This window comes from Anguilla rostrata, chromosome 3 (genome assembly GCF_018555375.3).
Source record: "Anguilla rostrata isolate EN2019 chromosome 3, ASM1855537v3, whole genome shotgun sequence".
NCBI classification, from domain to species: Eukaryota; Metazoa; Chordata; class Actinopteri; order Anguilliformes; family Anguillidae; genus Anguilla; species Anguilla rostrata.
Window position 1 is genome coordinate 32,084,925 of NC_057935.1, and position 13,671 is coordinate 32,098,595.

General features: G+C 43.1%; 1 long non-coding RNA gene across 1 annotated transcript; it reads right to left on the minus strand.

The window, feature by feature from the left end:
* Positions 1 to 3,160: 3,160 nt before the first annotated feature.
* On the minus strand, positions 3,161 to 5,567 carry LOC135250641 (uncharacterized). Its single transcript, XR_010328970.1, has 3 exons — positions 5,498 to 5,567; positions 3,857 to 3,966; positions 3,161 to 3,713 (listed from the first exon to the last, which is right to left on the minus strand). It is a non-coding gene; the product is annotated as an uncharacterized LOC135250641 (long non-coding RNA).
* Between the last annotated feature and the right edge of the window lie 8,104 nt (positions 5,568 to 13,671).

A 13,671-nucleotide genomic window follows, 5' to 3' on the forward strand; every position in this document is an offset into this window, starting at 1 on the left:
CGCAAAAACGCCACTCTCCGTTCTTCTTCCGCACTAGGACAGCAGGGGTCGCCCACGGGCTGTTGGAGGGCTCAATGACGCCTGCAGCGACCATCTCTCTAACCTTCTCCTCTGCCCCCAGCCGCTTTGCGAGTGACAACCGGTGAGGGCGCAGACGAACCGGTGTAGCGTCACCAGTGTTAATGGCGTGCTGCACTAGCTCGGTCTGCGTGCATTCCTCATCGCGGGCAGCGAAGAGGTCTGCATTGTCCTTCAGCAAGCGTTCAAGCTGTTGGCATTGGTGAGGGTTGAGGCCGCTGCAGCTGCGTCGCCACAGCTCGCGGACAGCGGTAATTGCAGGTGTGTTTTTGGACCTCACTTCCCATAGATCCAACCGGATCCAACCATTGTCGCCTGTGTGACGTCAGTAGGTTGGCACGCCAACTATAACACTTACTATTTACTGAATAAAAAATGGTTGTTATAAAAGTAATGTTATGTACATACTCATTCGTTGTCTAACATTAGGCTAACTCAAGATGTCTTTACACTGCCGAGCCGGGTTAAAATGCCGTAGCAAACCTGGGGTAGAATTAGTGATGATCAATTTCTGCAAACGTTCTTTATCCACCTTTTGCCCGGTATGAACATCTTTACACTGCAAAGAAGAATTTGCGGGATTCGCTGTGGCTTGTGCAATTATGTATCTCGTGCACAATAAGCAGTCTTTTTTGTGAATGATTGTTGTGTGGTATTTTTGAAACAACTGCCTTGCAAAATGTTACCTGGTGTTTCTGGTTTTGCTAGCTACAATGTTCGAGAATAAAGCTGAGCTGGGTGTTAAATTAGCAATCAGAACAAGAAGAATAAAACAAAAATAAAGGAGATTTCATCAAAAAGGGCATAAAGGTTGAAGGAACATATGAGGAAGCGTAATAAAATAATAACAATGCTAATCCATACTGCCGTATTCTTTTATTTAGTTTTCTCCTGCATGACGTCTTCAGAAATCAGACCCGGCTCTGCTCCACATACCCCGGCTTTATTCCGATCATTATAATATATTGATGAACTCGATGGCAATGTAAATAACGGTAACGTCAAGACCAGTTCAGATCAATGATTCGCAACGAGGCGAAACGGTTTTAGAATGTTGCAGAGAAAATTGCAGCGGTGTGAACTGGCTAGTAGCAGAGCCGTTGCCTGCCCTGAGGTTTTAAAAGACCGTCCTTGTCAAATTGCCAAGTGCAGTTTTAGAACGTTTACAATCAGACATCTTGGAATTTTGCAAGTTGCACCCAGTCTCGTTGCGAATCATTGATCTGAACTGGCCTTAAGTTAGCTACACTGCAACGTTGCAACAAGGTAGCATTGCATTCAAGAGACGGTTTGCGAGGTCGGTACCGGTCGGTAGCGTTAGCTAGCGTTTTTTTCTAATTGTTAGCTGACATTAGATTGTGTTAATTACATTAGCTAGCTAGCTAACGCAACGTTACCTGATATGAGAGATGGACACTGTGCGCAACGTTGTCTAAACTAATGTTGTCTTTCTTGACATGGTCCGGTAGCTAGCATTAGCTGTGCAAATAGCTATGTAATTTAGTAAAGTTACATTGTCATTAAATGTAATACGAAATCTACATCAACAAATAATATGATCTCTCATGTTACACAAAAACTTTTTAGGGTTCCATAACTCCCCCAACCCCCCCTTTCTCTGTTATTGTAACACATGCAGACACCGGAAAAAACAGTATGCCGCTCACACACAAGTGAGTTGAAGAGCGAGCCTGTTGCGTTAGTTCCGCCTACCCTCTCTGGCGGACCATTACAAGCATTTGGCAGACGCTCTTATCCAGAGCGACGTACAACAAAGTGTATAACCATAACCAGGAACAAGTATGACGAAAACCCTAGAGAGAAGTACCGGTCCAAGTGCAGGGAACAACCGCATAGTTCAACTTGGACCCTGAAGGTTAAACTGATTAACACTAACACAACGAGAACGGCAACAACGCAGTCTACGAAAAAAATACAAGCAGTAGTTAAGACAGTTAATGCACCTAAGTCACCTACGAAACAGCTGCCTAGTTACAACCCTAAGCTTACAGTCATTTACAGGGGGGTAGGGAGGGATGGGGAGAGGTGCAGCCTGAAGAGGTGAGTCTTCAGTCGTCGCTTGAAATGGGTCAGTGTCTCAGCGGTTCTGACCTCCACGGGGAGGTCAGTCCACCATCGTGGTGCCAGAACAGACAGGAGACGTGTTCTGGAAGTGCAGGTGCAAAGAGTGGGAGGTGCCAGGCGTCCTGAGGTAGCAGAACGGAGGGATCTGACTGGCATGTAGGGTTTGAATATGCTGGGGCTGATCCCTTGACTGCCTGGTATGCTAGGACCAATGTTTTAAATTTGATGCAAACCAACCACTGATGGGTGATGAAAAACACGTCACTAACTGTGCACCGCTGGTTATTTTTTCCCGGGAATGTCGCCACAGACACCAAGTTTTTTAATCGTGAATTATGATAATAATAATAGTATAAATTCATATAAAAATAGGCTCAATCACCATTGTGTTACCCAATGCAGCGATAGATAGTGACTTAAAAGACATTTATTTTAATGAAAATCTTTAAGATTACTTTAAATTATGACTAGTCGTAACTCAGATTTGAGATATCTTCACTTTAGTTCTGACTTGTCATAATTCCAATTAAAGATATATTTAATTCCTTGTAATTGAAGATATCTAAATTATCTTTTTTGATATCTGAAACTAAGATATTAAAACTGTATATATCTTTAACTGGAGTTAGGCCTATGACTAGTCAACTAAAGTGGAGCTCTCGAATTTCAGTTATTACAAGTCAATAAGTCAATAAGCCTTTTAACCTCTTAGCGCACATGCCAAATCTTGCCACACTGCAAAAAATGAAGGCTAAAAAACGAGAAATAAACACTACATTTGAGAAGAAAATGACCAAATACTAGTGAAATTATCTGTCCATGCAGTAAGATAATTTTACTTGACAAAAAATCCTGAAACAAGTTGGTTCCAGTCTAGAAATAAGTAGGCTCTGATATGTGTTCAAAGGTTTGAAATAAGTGGAAAATTCTGGTTTTAAACACAAAGGACTTGATATCTGACTTGTAACAGCACAGTAATAAGTAAAGAAACACTGAATATTAGTCAAAGCTCTTATTTTTTAACAGGCCTAAAAGAAAATTGCATGAAGAAATGGTCTTGTTTACAAAATGACAGTTAGATCTAAGAAACATAAAAATAAAGAAACAGGACTGACTTCTCATTAAAATACTAACCAGCTAACATATAAACATGAATTAACAAAGCTGGTCGGGTACCCCATGAAGTGTGAGCAACACTAAGCCCATCTGTAAACTAGTTGGTGAGTCAAAGCTCTTATCTATTTTTCGATAAATGCCTTCCACTCAGCAATTGCCTTTTTGTATGAGCTTGTTGCATCTTTATCATGAATAGTATCACCCAGTACCTCTGTCTGAATTACAGACAGGAGGGTGGCAACACATTTTAGATACATGAGATGCAGTGTGTAGTAGTACGCCATCAGGTACAGTAAGCCTTTAAAAAGGTCATCTTTGGGAAAAGTGGTTACAGGCATGTTTCCAACAGCAAGGACACAACTGGATCCATCGAAGAGCAGCACAGGGGTGGAGAGAGGTCGCTTTTCCAGATACATGGAAGGATCCTCTCTTGGCTAGAAGTGGATGACAAAGATGAACAGTTCAATGTTAATTAGAAGAGCTTCATGAGAACTTCAGCAAGACAATAAGCCATTTCAAGGACACATGACACTGGCTACATTGATAGTGGAGGACCAACATAGCACATAATACTCACCTGAAGGACATGAATCAATGTCTCACTGGCATTTCCAAGCTTCTTTGGCAGTGCAGTTGGTGAGGGAAAAAGCGATGGGAGTGCCGACAACAGTGCAATGGTGAAATCCACTGTGGGACAAAAATGGCAACATTAGGCCCACTTAAAATAAACAATCACCACTGCTACATACTAAATTCTATCAGCTGACCACATATGATACCACCTGTAGCCCATTAACTGACAGGTTAGGGTAGCTCAACTCAAACTCCAATATGCATGGAATTTTAATCAGTTCTTCATTTTGCAACCTTTCCACAAAGTTTCGTGCAAATCCGCCCTTAACTTTTTGAGATATCGCGCACACAGACGCGCGATAACAGACACACATACAGACAGACACACAGGCAAAAACATTACCTCCTTGGCGGAGGTAATCAAGTCAGACCAACACTCACTCTGATCAGGTCAATAACAATCAGCACTTCAGTCATTAAAATTACATCTTTTCCAATTAGGGCTGCACGATTATGGCTAAAATGATAATTGACAATTACATTGCTCAATATTGTGATTGACGATTATTCTCATGATTATTCATCCGTTTTGGGAACAAAATAATTGTATTGCACTTGCACATTTTAAATCAACAGAAAACTGCCTTCACATTCACTGCACTGATCTTAAATGTGTTGTGAAGCAGAGACGGAAATTAGGAATGTCCCGATCAACTTTTTCGGTCCACAATCCCGATCCGAGTCAGTCAATATTTAGTATCTGCCAATACCGAGTCCCCATCCGATCTTTTATACATATATACACATGTAACAGGCAATGTTTATAGGCAATGGTAAGACTATGCCACCCTCAATAGAGGTGAGGGACCTCGGATTAAAATATTGATTGTCTCTGGGATGTGGGGCGTCAATGACCAGAACACACAGAAAAACAGGAGGGAATTATCAATAGAAGATAACAGTTTTTATTATACAAGCACAATATTAAAACACGATTGGGAGATAGTAGCTGCTGAATATATAAAAACAGACACTATAAATATTGGGTATGCTTGGGCGCCCTCTAGCGGCCGATAGAACGCTACTACTTACAAAAGGAGGTCAACCCTCAACGTGAATTTATACAACCCTTCACACATTGCATCATAGTTCATTTCAGATAACAACACAGCAAATTGTTCCACTTCTACTAAAACCGTTTACCCCCGGATCAACTGCAAGGAATTTCGCACACGTGATCTACCAGCACCGGCTGCCTTAGGGCGCCGCAAAACATACGCCACAGAGGATCTACCTTAAGAATGGGTTATATCAATAGAAAAACAATGGAAAGCAAAGTAAGGAAAAACACAGAACACATATGCCACAAGACCTTGTCAAGCCTTGTGAGCAGCAGAATCAACACATTACCACCAACCATGTAATTTACTGGGGTCCCAACAATAGAAATATTAAAACATCGAATTTGCACTCGTTTGCTCAATACGTGCACTTATACCCTAGAAAGGGTGCGTGGGGTCGGAGGAAAGAAAATAATACCGAAAGCTTGCTTTACATTGCATTCACTTAGGGTAAACGGAGTGCTAAGATAACACCATCGCTCAAAGAACAGAAAGCTTAAAGATAAGATCACCAAGTACAATACCGCATAGATTAGTGGACTGGCGTCCTCCTCCGACTACTCGCACCCTTTTTACAAAACAAACAAAAAGCCCTTTCATCTGGCATTTCTGCCATCTTTAAAGTGCCGCTGCCACGACTCGCATGCTGATTGGTGGTTTACCGCCAATCACCTTCGTGGGAGCAGACACACCTCCGGCACACCTTCCACTCAGACCCCGGGAGAGACTAAATGTAGTCAGCAGCGGCACCACTCCTCTTGTGATACACTTAAAACACTGCCTATTGAGATGTACGTTGCCCCATTTCTCACTTGTTACACACAAATAATACAGCTACACACTATGAATGCATTAAATGAGCAAAGGCAACCCAGTAAAGGCAAGTTAAGCTTATTAAGCAGTTGAATAGCTCTGCTTTAAGAAAAAAAAAAGCCTACATCTTGGCTCTTTCCTTTAATGGTCTTTATTTTTGAACACCATTAGTAAACATAAATAACAAATACTCGGCTCTTGTCTTTTCAAGGCTGCATTCTTCGCCTGACTGACCCATAAGAATTTGCTGTGTTCCTTCGAATGATGTTTCTTCAAGTGCCTTATCAGATCAGTTGTGTTATACGATGCTCTGTTGCTACCGCCTCTAAAAATGCATGTGCCTTACTGCCGCAAGCGGTGGAAAGTGACGAATTGTGACAACACGGAAATTGACGTAAATTGGGGAAAGAGGGAATTCAACACTCAGAATTTGATGGGGCATATTGTAGCCGATACCAATCACGTAAAAATGTCTGGATCGGGCCCCAATACCAATCTTTAAGATCAGCTCGGGACACCCCTAATGGAAATAACATGACATAACATAACGTGAGACAAGAACAGGCCATTCAGCCCAACATTGCTCGTCTGTGGTTTATCACAGCGTGCATACTCGAAACAAACACCTGTGATTGATCAGACAGTTAACTTGTGAATAACATTAGCCGCGTTTCCACCAAAATTACCTATTAGGAACTACTTTACCAGGAACTAAAAGGTTCCTTCAGCCAATGGTTGTCTGCGTTTCCACCGGGGTCTAAAGTCCCGCGAAGATTAGGCAAATTAGCCCACTGACGTATAAAAAAGCGACGTTGTCGTCGGTCCATCTGTCATATGATTTCTTCTGTAACCCCATACTACCACCGAAGTAGCCTACATTATTTTCTAATAACCGGGACAGCCCGGAGGGGTTTATTCCACTTATATACAACGGGTTACCAACAATGACTATATATGGTTACTTTTGTATTTATTGATTTTTATCGATTTAATCACATGGAATTGAAATATTCTTCTGCAGCCGTTTGGGCATATTTTACCGTTGTCAAGCAAAACTGTCGTTGGTAGTTGAACTTGGACCGTTATGCAACAAATAGGATATAACAGACCAATAGTCAGATTGTAACTGTTTTATATATCCTCTCAAACACATTCATTATGTTTTTATGCGAACATTCGCTTTCATGTCTTGACATCCGAAGCGACAGAATGCATTCACATTTCCAATATAACTGGCAACAACAGCAGAAAACATGCACACGTTGTAAACAATTTGCTGTTTGATTACTTACTCATCGTCAATTGTATATAGGCTAATCGCAAAATGACAAGAATAGAACGAAAACTCGGACTTGCGTGAAAATTTAAATTAGTAGTGGTACAGCCACCGTTTGTTTTCCTTCGAAGTTACTGCTAGCCGAGCAGCGAAGTGTGCCATCCAGATGCGAACCATGCACCATAAATTAGTCCATAGTCTTCCTGGTCTTTTTGTGGAATTGCAGAGTAAAATTACGGCAGTCTGAAAAAGCTAAAGGTACGATTACTAGAATTAACCTGTTATTTTACCATGACAAAAAGTGCGGAAGGTGATTTCCAGTTTGCTTTTACTGTATCACCAATGAGAATTACGCAGAACTACTGCATACCTCACATAACTGTATCAAACGTTTTGAGTCAATTACAACGGGCTAACAAAGAAAATCCGGAAGAAAATATTCAGCAACCGAATTAATCCGTTTGAATGTTTTAGTACGTAATATGCTGTCCCAGCACGAATGCTTAGCATTTTATAAAACGAATACTAAAGCAAGAAAAGAACAGAAGAGCACACGTTATAATTCCAAGACGTTGGCAGGCTATAACCAAAACTAGGCTACTGCGCCGCATAACATACAAGTTTGATTTGAAGTTATTATGAAAATAAATCGGGTTGCGCCTGCATATTTTTAAACATGGCGCCTGAAAATAGACACAAAAAAATGCTGCGAGTACTCGACCAATCAGAAATGTTCAGCGCTGCAAGCTCCACCCAAAAGGTTCCTGTACTTTCGGAAAGTACTACCCCCCGAGCAGGAACCTTTTGGGGGGTAAAACAAAGCCCCCGGAACTAAATTTAGACCCTAGTTCCTGCGGTGGAAACGCACTAAGTTCCTCAAAAGGTTCCTAGTTCCGGGGTATAGTTCCTGCGGTGGAAACGTGGCTATTGATTTAATCCACCAGAGCGAGCTAAACCCTTCCTCTTATTGTTAATGGCTTGTATATGTATGTTTATTTGCTTTTTGTAGAAGTAAAAAAAAATTAAAACCCAGAAATACCGCCTTGCGGTTGTATGCCTCTGCCAACCAAGGCAAAAATGTGTTTTGTGAGGTCACAGTGACCTTGACCTTTGACCACCAAAATCTAATCAGTTCATCCTTGAGTCCAAGTGGACGTTTGTGCCAAATTTGAAGAAATTCCCTCAAGGCGTTCCTGAGATATCGCGTTCAAGAGAATTGGGACGGACAGACGGACAACCCGAAAACATAATGCCTCCGGCCACGACTGTGCCGTCACGGTTGCATAATAAAAAACAGCAACCTAAACCTAAAAGTGTGAATAATTGCCCCCGGCCACGTCAATTAATTGTGGAGGCCAATATTGACATTGTCGATTAAAATACGATTAATTGTGCAGCCCTATCACCAATAGATAAACAATGAATTCAGTGCATGGAACAGCTACTTGCCTCCACGCAGACTCAAGGGGAAGGAGGTTTTCAGCACTTTCTTCCACACGCCATAGAACTGCACCTTGGCACAGAAGTCTTCCCATCTGCCCTTTGTTTCCTCAATGTATTTGTTGTTGGCGCCACCCAGAATGCGATGCAGCTCATCCATTGCCTAGAACAAAATAATGCTTATAGTTACTCCACCACTGTGCAGGCTTGATGAGCCAGCAGACTACGTGTGCATGTGCAAACACACACAGACACACAAACACATGATGGTCCCACTGAGGAAAGAGTTTAGAAACTTACATTCCGGGTGTCTTTGAAGCATGGATAAGCCTCAAAGATTTTTGTGGGTCGGTTTTCTTCCCTTATTGCATTGGAATCTATGAAGACCCGTCTGGCCTCAAACTCAAGGTCCAACATTTGAGCAACATTGCTTTGGTTGGGTTTTGGTTTGGTTTCTTGTACATGTTGCTGAGTGTTTTGTAGTGCCTCGCCTGCATCTTCAGACTGTCCTGGCCCACTAAAATGGATACAACAGGAAAGTCAGGGAGTAGACATTTCAATGTGAACAACACTTTTGCACCAGCATCAGGAAACAGAAACTTATCCAAACAATATATGTAAAATTACAATATGCAATATCACATACAGTGAATACTCTGAGTTAAAGCAGTTTGACCTGATGTATTATTACAAAGTAACATAATTGACTCAGTCACATGCACACTAACCAAAGTACAGCTAAGCCCTTTAGATGTACAGAAATCTAGTACTGTTACATCATACTTTTTCATTTTCCCCACTATGTCACATACTTGCACTGAGGTTGTCCGCACTGAGGTTGTCCTCGCTGAGGTCATCGTTGCTCTCAAGAATAACGGTTGAAGCACATGAACCACTTGTGTCACCATCTGTGTCATCTTCTGTGTTGCTTGTGTTGAATAGAGCACACCTCTTCAATACCCCTCGTTGTGGCATGGGGCCCTGCCTCATCCTTGGGGATTTCATATTTTGCATCCTCTTGTACATTTTTGAATTGAATGTCAGCTGTGGTAAAGGAAAGTTTGGTTAGTTGTTTTGTCTGGTAAAGTACGATTTCCCTCTGCACGCACACATATCCCAAGGGTTGACTACGATATAAGCAAAAATAAATTAAAAGGGCAGTCACAGGTGCCAACCCACACAGGTAGTTCTATGTTTTACTGCATTACTAGGCAAGAGAAAAATCATTACTTATTACATATTGCAGACCTGTGCCAGTATCCCGAAGCATAGGATAGTAGTCGACGATCTTCTGTGACATTTATGGTCACTTCGTGTTTGGAGGGGTATTTTATGTCTTTCCCCAGGGGACTAGCCCACAAGATCGCAACCATGCTGGTGACTGTGTTTCTTATAAGTTTGCAACATAGCTCCTTCGACATCTTGCACTCCTTTTCCTTTCACATTGCGAAGAATCTCAAAGTACATGTTGCGCACCATGTCTAGCTCTGAATCTGTATACACCACATACTCTGGTGGTTCTGGTAATTTAATTGTTTTTGGGGGGGTTTTGAGTGTTGGGGTGGAACATTGAGGGTGGTGTGGTGGCATGTCACTGGTTGAAGGCGTAATCCAACTTCCATGATGACTGTCGATGTCTTGGTTAGTAGGAGTCTCACACTAATGCAATTGTGGGGGATCAAAAAAAGAGAGTATTAAAAACATGGGACACATCTGATATGGAACATTTTTAGTGACTTTATTAAATGCAATCACTATAGCGGTTGAATTGAATAAATGCAAACATTACAGTGATTGCATTTAGTAAACCTGACCACCTTCAAACGACGACTGAAGACTCGCCTCTTCAGGCTGCACCTCTCCCCATCCCTCCCTACCTCCCTGTAGTCTCTAATTGACTATGTAATCTTAGGGTTGTAGCTAGGTAAGCTGTTTACCTTAATCGACTTAGTTGAGCAGGGACAAGTGCAATAACTATTGCTTGTTTTATTTGCATAGAATGCTTTGTTACTGTTTTTGTTGTGTTAATCAGATTAACCTACAGGGTCCAAGTTAAACTATGCGGTTGTTCCCTGCACTTGGAACTGTACTTCCCTCTAGGGTTTTCAACACGTTTTTTCCTGGTTTTGATTATACACTTTGTTGTACGTCGCTCTGGATAAGAGCGTCTGCCAAATGCCTGTAATGTAATGCAATGTAAAGTCACTAAAAATCTTCCATATTATCACGCCATAATTAAAAACAAAACGCATATTGCATTGTATTTTATTGTGTGTTCTGTCAAAAACACTCATACTAAAATACATTACGGGGTGTATTGCAATTCAACTTCAGTGTGCAGCTTTCGTGACTAAAACAATGTAATCCACTGTCCAATACACGTCGTTTATTCCAAAGAATCTTTGCAACTATTTTGAAAATATGTTGAATCTAAAATGACGTGCATCGAGAAAAACTGTCTTTATCAGTTGTCTAACGTGGGGAAACATCATGGTTTTAATCTATTGAACAATTATTTTAAAAATTGAAGAGTGTTTCCTGTATAACTTGAATGAAAGGAGTTCTCGTAATAATAATAGACCAATAAATGCATTGATTGTCTAAACAAAGCCGTCACCTGCCTTATAGCCTACAGGAAACACACTTCCATTTTTCAAAGAATCTATTCAATAGATTAAAACCATGATGTTTCCCCACATTAGACAACTGATAAAGACATACATCATATAACCTACAGACAATTAAGCAGCACCGTATGCATTCCCTTACGTGCCAGCGCGCAAATGGTTCACTGTAGCTAGACAGTTCCACGAACGCCTTTGTAATCAGCGCCGATCGAAGGTCGTAATCCGTGCCTACGGAAGCAGTAGCAGATAAAACTAAAACTATGGGTGTTGTTGGCTGTTACTGTACTGTCATTACTGACGCATATCACCTCCGCTCAAAGAGAGATGTTGATATAGCCTATGTATCAATTTTAACAACTTTTCGCTGAAAGCAATGTAATACCCAAGCAGCATTACATGTTGCACCTTCCTAGTCAAATTAATTCTCCCCCCTCCTGGGGGCGAGAGAGGAAGTCCGCCACGACCATCCGTGCACCCGGTCTATGGATCACCTTGAAGTTAAAAGGCTGCAAAGCCAGATACCACCGAGTGATCCGGGCGTTGGTATCCTTCCTTCATGGTGGAGCCATTGGAGGTAAATGGTAAATGGTAAATGGACTGCATTTATATAGCGCTTTTATCCAAAGCGCTTTACAATTGATGCCTCTCATTCGCCAGAGCAGTTAGGGGTTAGGTGTCTTGCTCAAGGACACTTCGACACGCCCAGGGCAGGGTTTGAACCGGCAACCCTCCGACTGCCAGACAATCGGTCTTACCTCCTGAGCTATGTCGCCCCTGTGTGGAGGGGGCGCATGGTCCGAACAGAGGGTGAATGGGCGACCCAGAAGGTAATAACTGAGGGCTCCGACCGCCCACCGAATGGCGAGGCACTCCACCGTGCTGTACTTCGCCTCCCGTTGTGACAGTTTTCGGCTAATGCACAGCACGGGGCGGTCGACTCCCTCCACCTGCTGGGTCAAAACAGCCCCCAGCCCTCTGTCCGACGCATCGGTCTGCAAAACAAAAGGGAGAGAGAAGTTAGGTGTGAACAAGAGCGGCTCCCCACAGAGAGCTTCTTTTACCCTCTCAAACGCCCGCTGGCACGGTTCCTTCCACTGGACCGGATCTGAGGCACCTTTTCGGGTTGAGTCAGTTAGGGGGCTGGTTAGCTCCGAAAATGCCGGGATGAACCTTCTGTAATAGCCGGCCAGCCCCAAGAACCTCCTTACCTCTTTTTTTGACTTGGGTCGGGGACAGGCTGCAATCGCAGCGGTTTTGTCCACCAGAGGCCGCACCTGTCCACTTCCCAAGTGGTACCCCAAATACCGTACCTCCGCTCGGCCAATAGCACACTTTTTTGGGTTAGCCGTGAGCCCTGCCTGCCTTAAGGATTCGAGCACTGCCCCCACATGCTGCAAATGCTGCTCCCAACTGCTGCTATGGATGATTACATCATCCAGATAGGCAGCAGCATATCCAGCATGCGGACGCAATACCCGATCCATTAGGCGCTGGAAGGTGGCAGGGGCTCCGAATAACCCAAACGGAAGTGTCCTCAATTGGTACAAACCATCCGGAGCGGAGAAAGCCGTTTTTTCCTTAGATTTGGCAGATAAGGGAATCTGCCAGTAACCCTTGGTTAAATCCAGCGTCGAAAAAAATCAAGCCGTGCCAAGCCGATCCAAGAGCTTGTCGACCCGAGGCATTGGATAAGCATCAAACCATGACACTTCATTTACCTTTCTATAATCCACACAGAAGCGAATAGACCCATCAGGCTTACCTACCAGCACAATGAGGCTACTCCAGGGACTGTGGGATTCCTCTATTACCCCCAGCTCTAGCATTGCCTTTATCTCTGCCTGAACCAATTTATTTTTGTGTTCCGGCAACCTATAGGGGCGGGTCCGCACCGTCACCCCCGGGGAAGTGTCAATGTGGTGGTGTATGAGGTGCGTGCGTCCTGGTATGGGGGAAAACACATCAGCAAAACGCTTTTGCAACCAGGCAAGGTCTGCTCTCTGATTCGGTGAGAGATGGTCATCTGAAAGGGTTGAGATCTGATTGGATGAATTTGGTACCTCCAGCCCCAGCTCATCTCTCTCCTTATCCACCGTAACCAGAGAGACAGCCACCACCTCCTTCCACGCTTTCAGGAGATTGAGGTGATAAATCTGTTTTGCCCCCTCTCTATCACTATGTTCTACCTCATAGTCAACCTCCCCCACTCGCCGTGTGACCACAAAGGGCCCTTGCCACTTGGCGAGTAATTTAGAACTAGAGGTAGGGAGTAACACAAGAACTTTATCTCCTGGTGAAAATTGACGTAGTTTAGCTCCTCTCTCGTAGTGCTGTTGCTGACATGCCTGTGCCTCGAGCAAATTCTCCCGTGACAACTTACCCAGTGTATGGAGTTTTGCTCGCAGGTCCATCACGTACTGTAATTCATTTTTACTAGGACTCGGACCCTCCTCCCAGTTTTCTTTAACTAGGTCCAATATCCCCCGGGGTTTCCTACCGAACAGTAGTTCAAAGGGAGAAAATCCCGTGGAGGCCTGGGGAA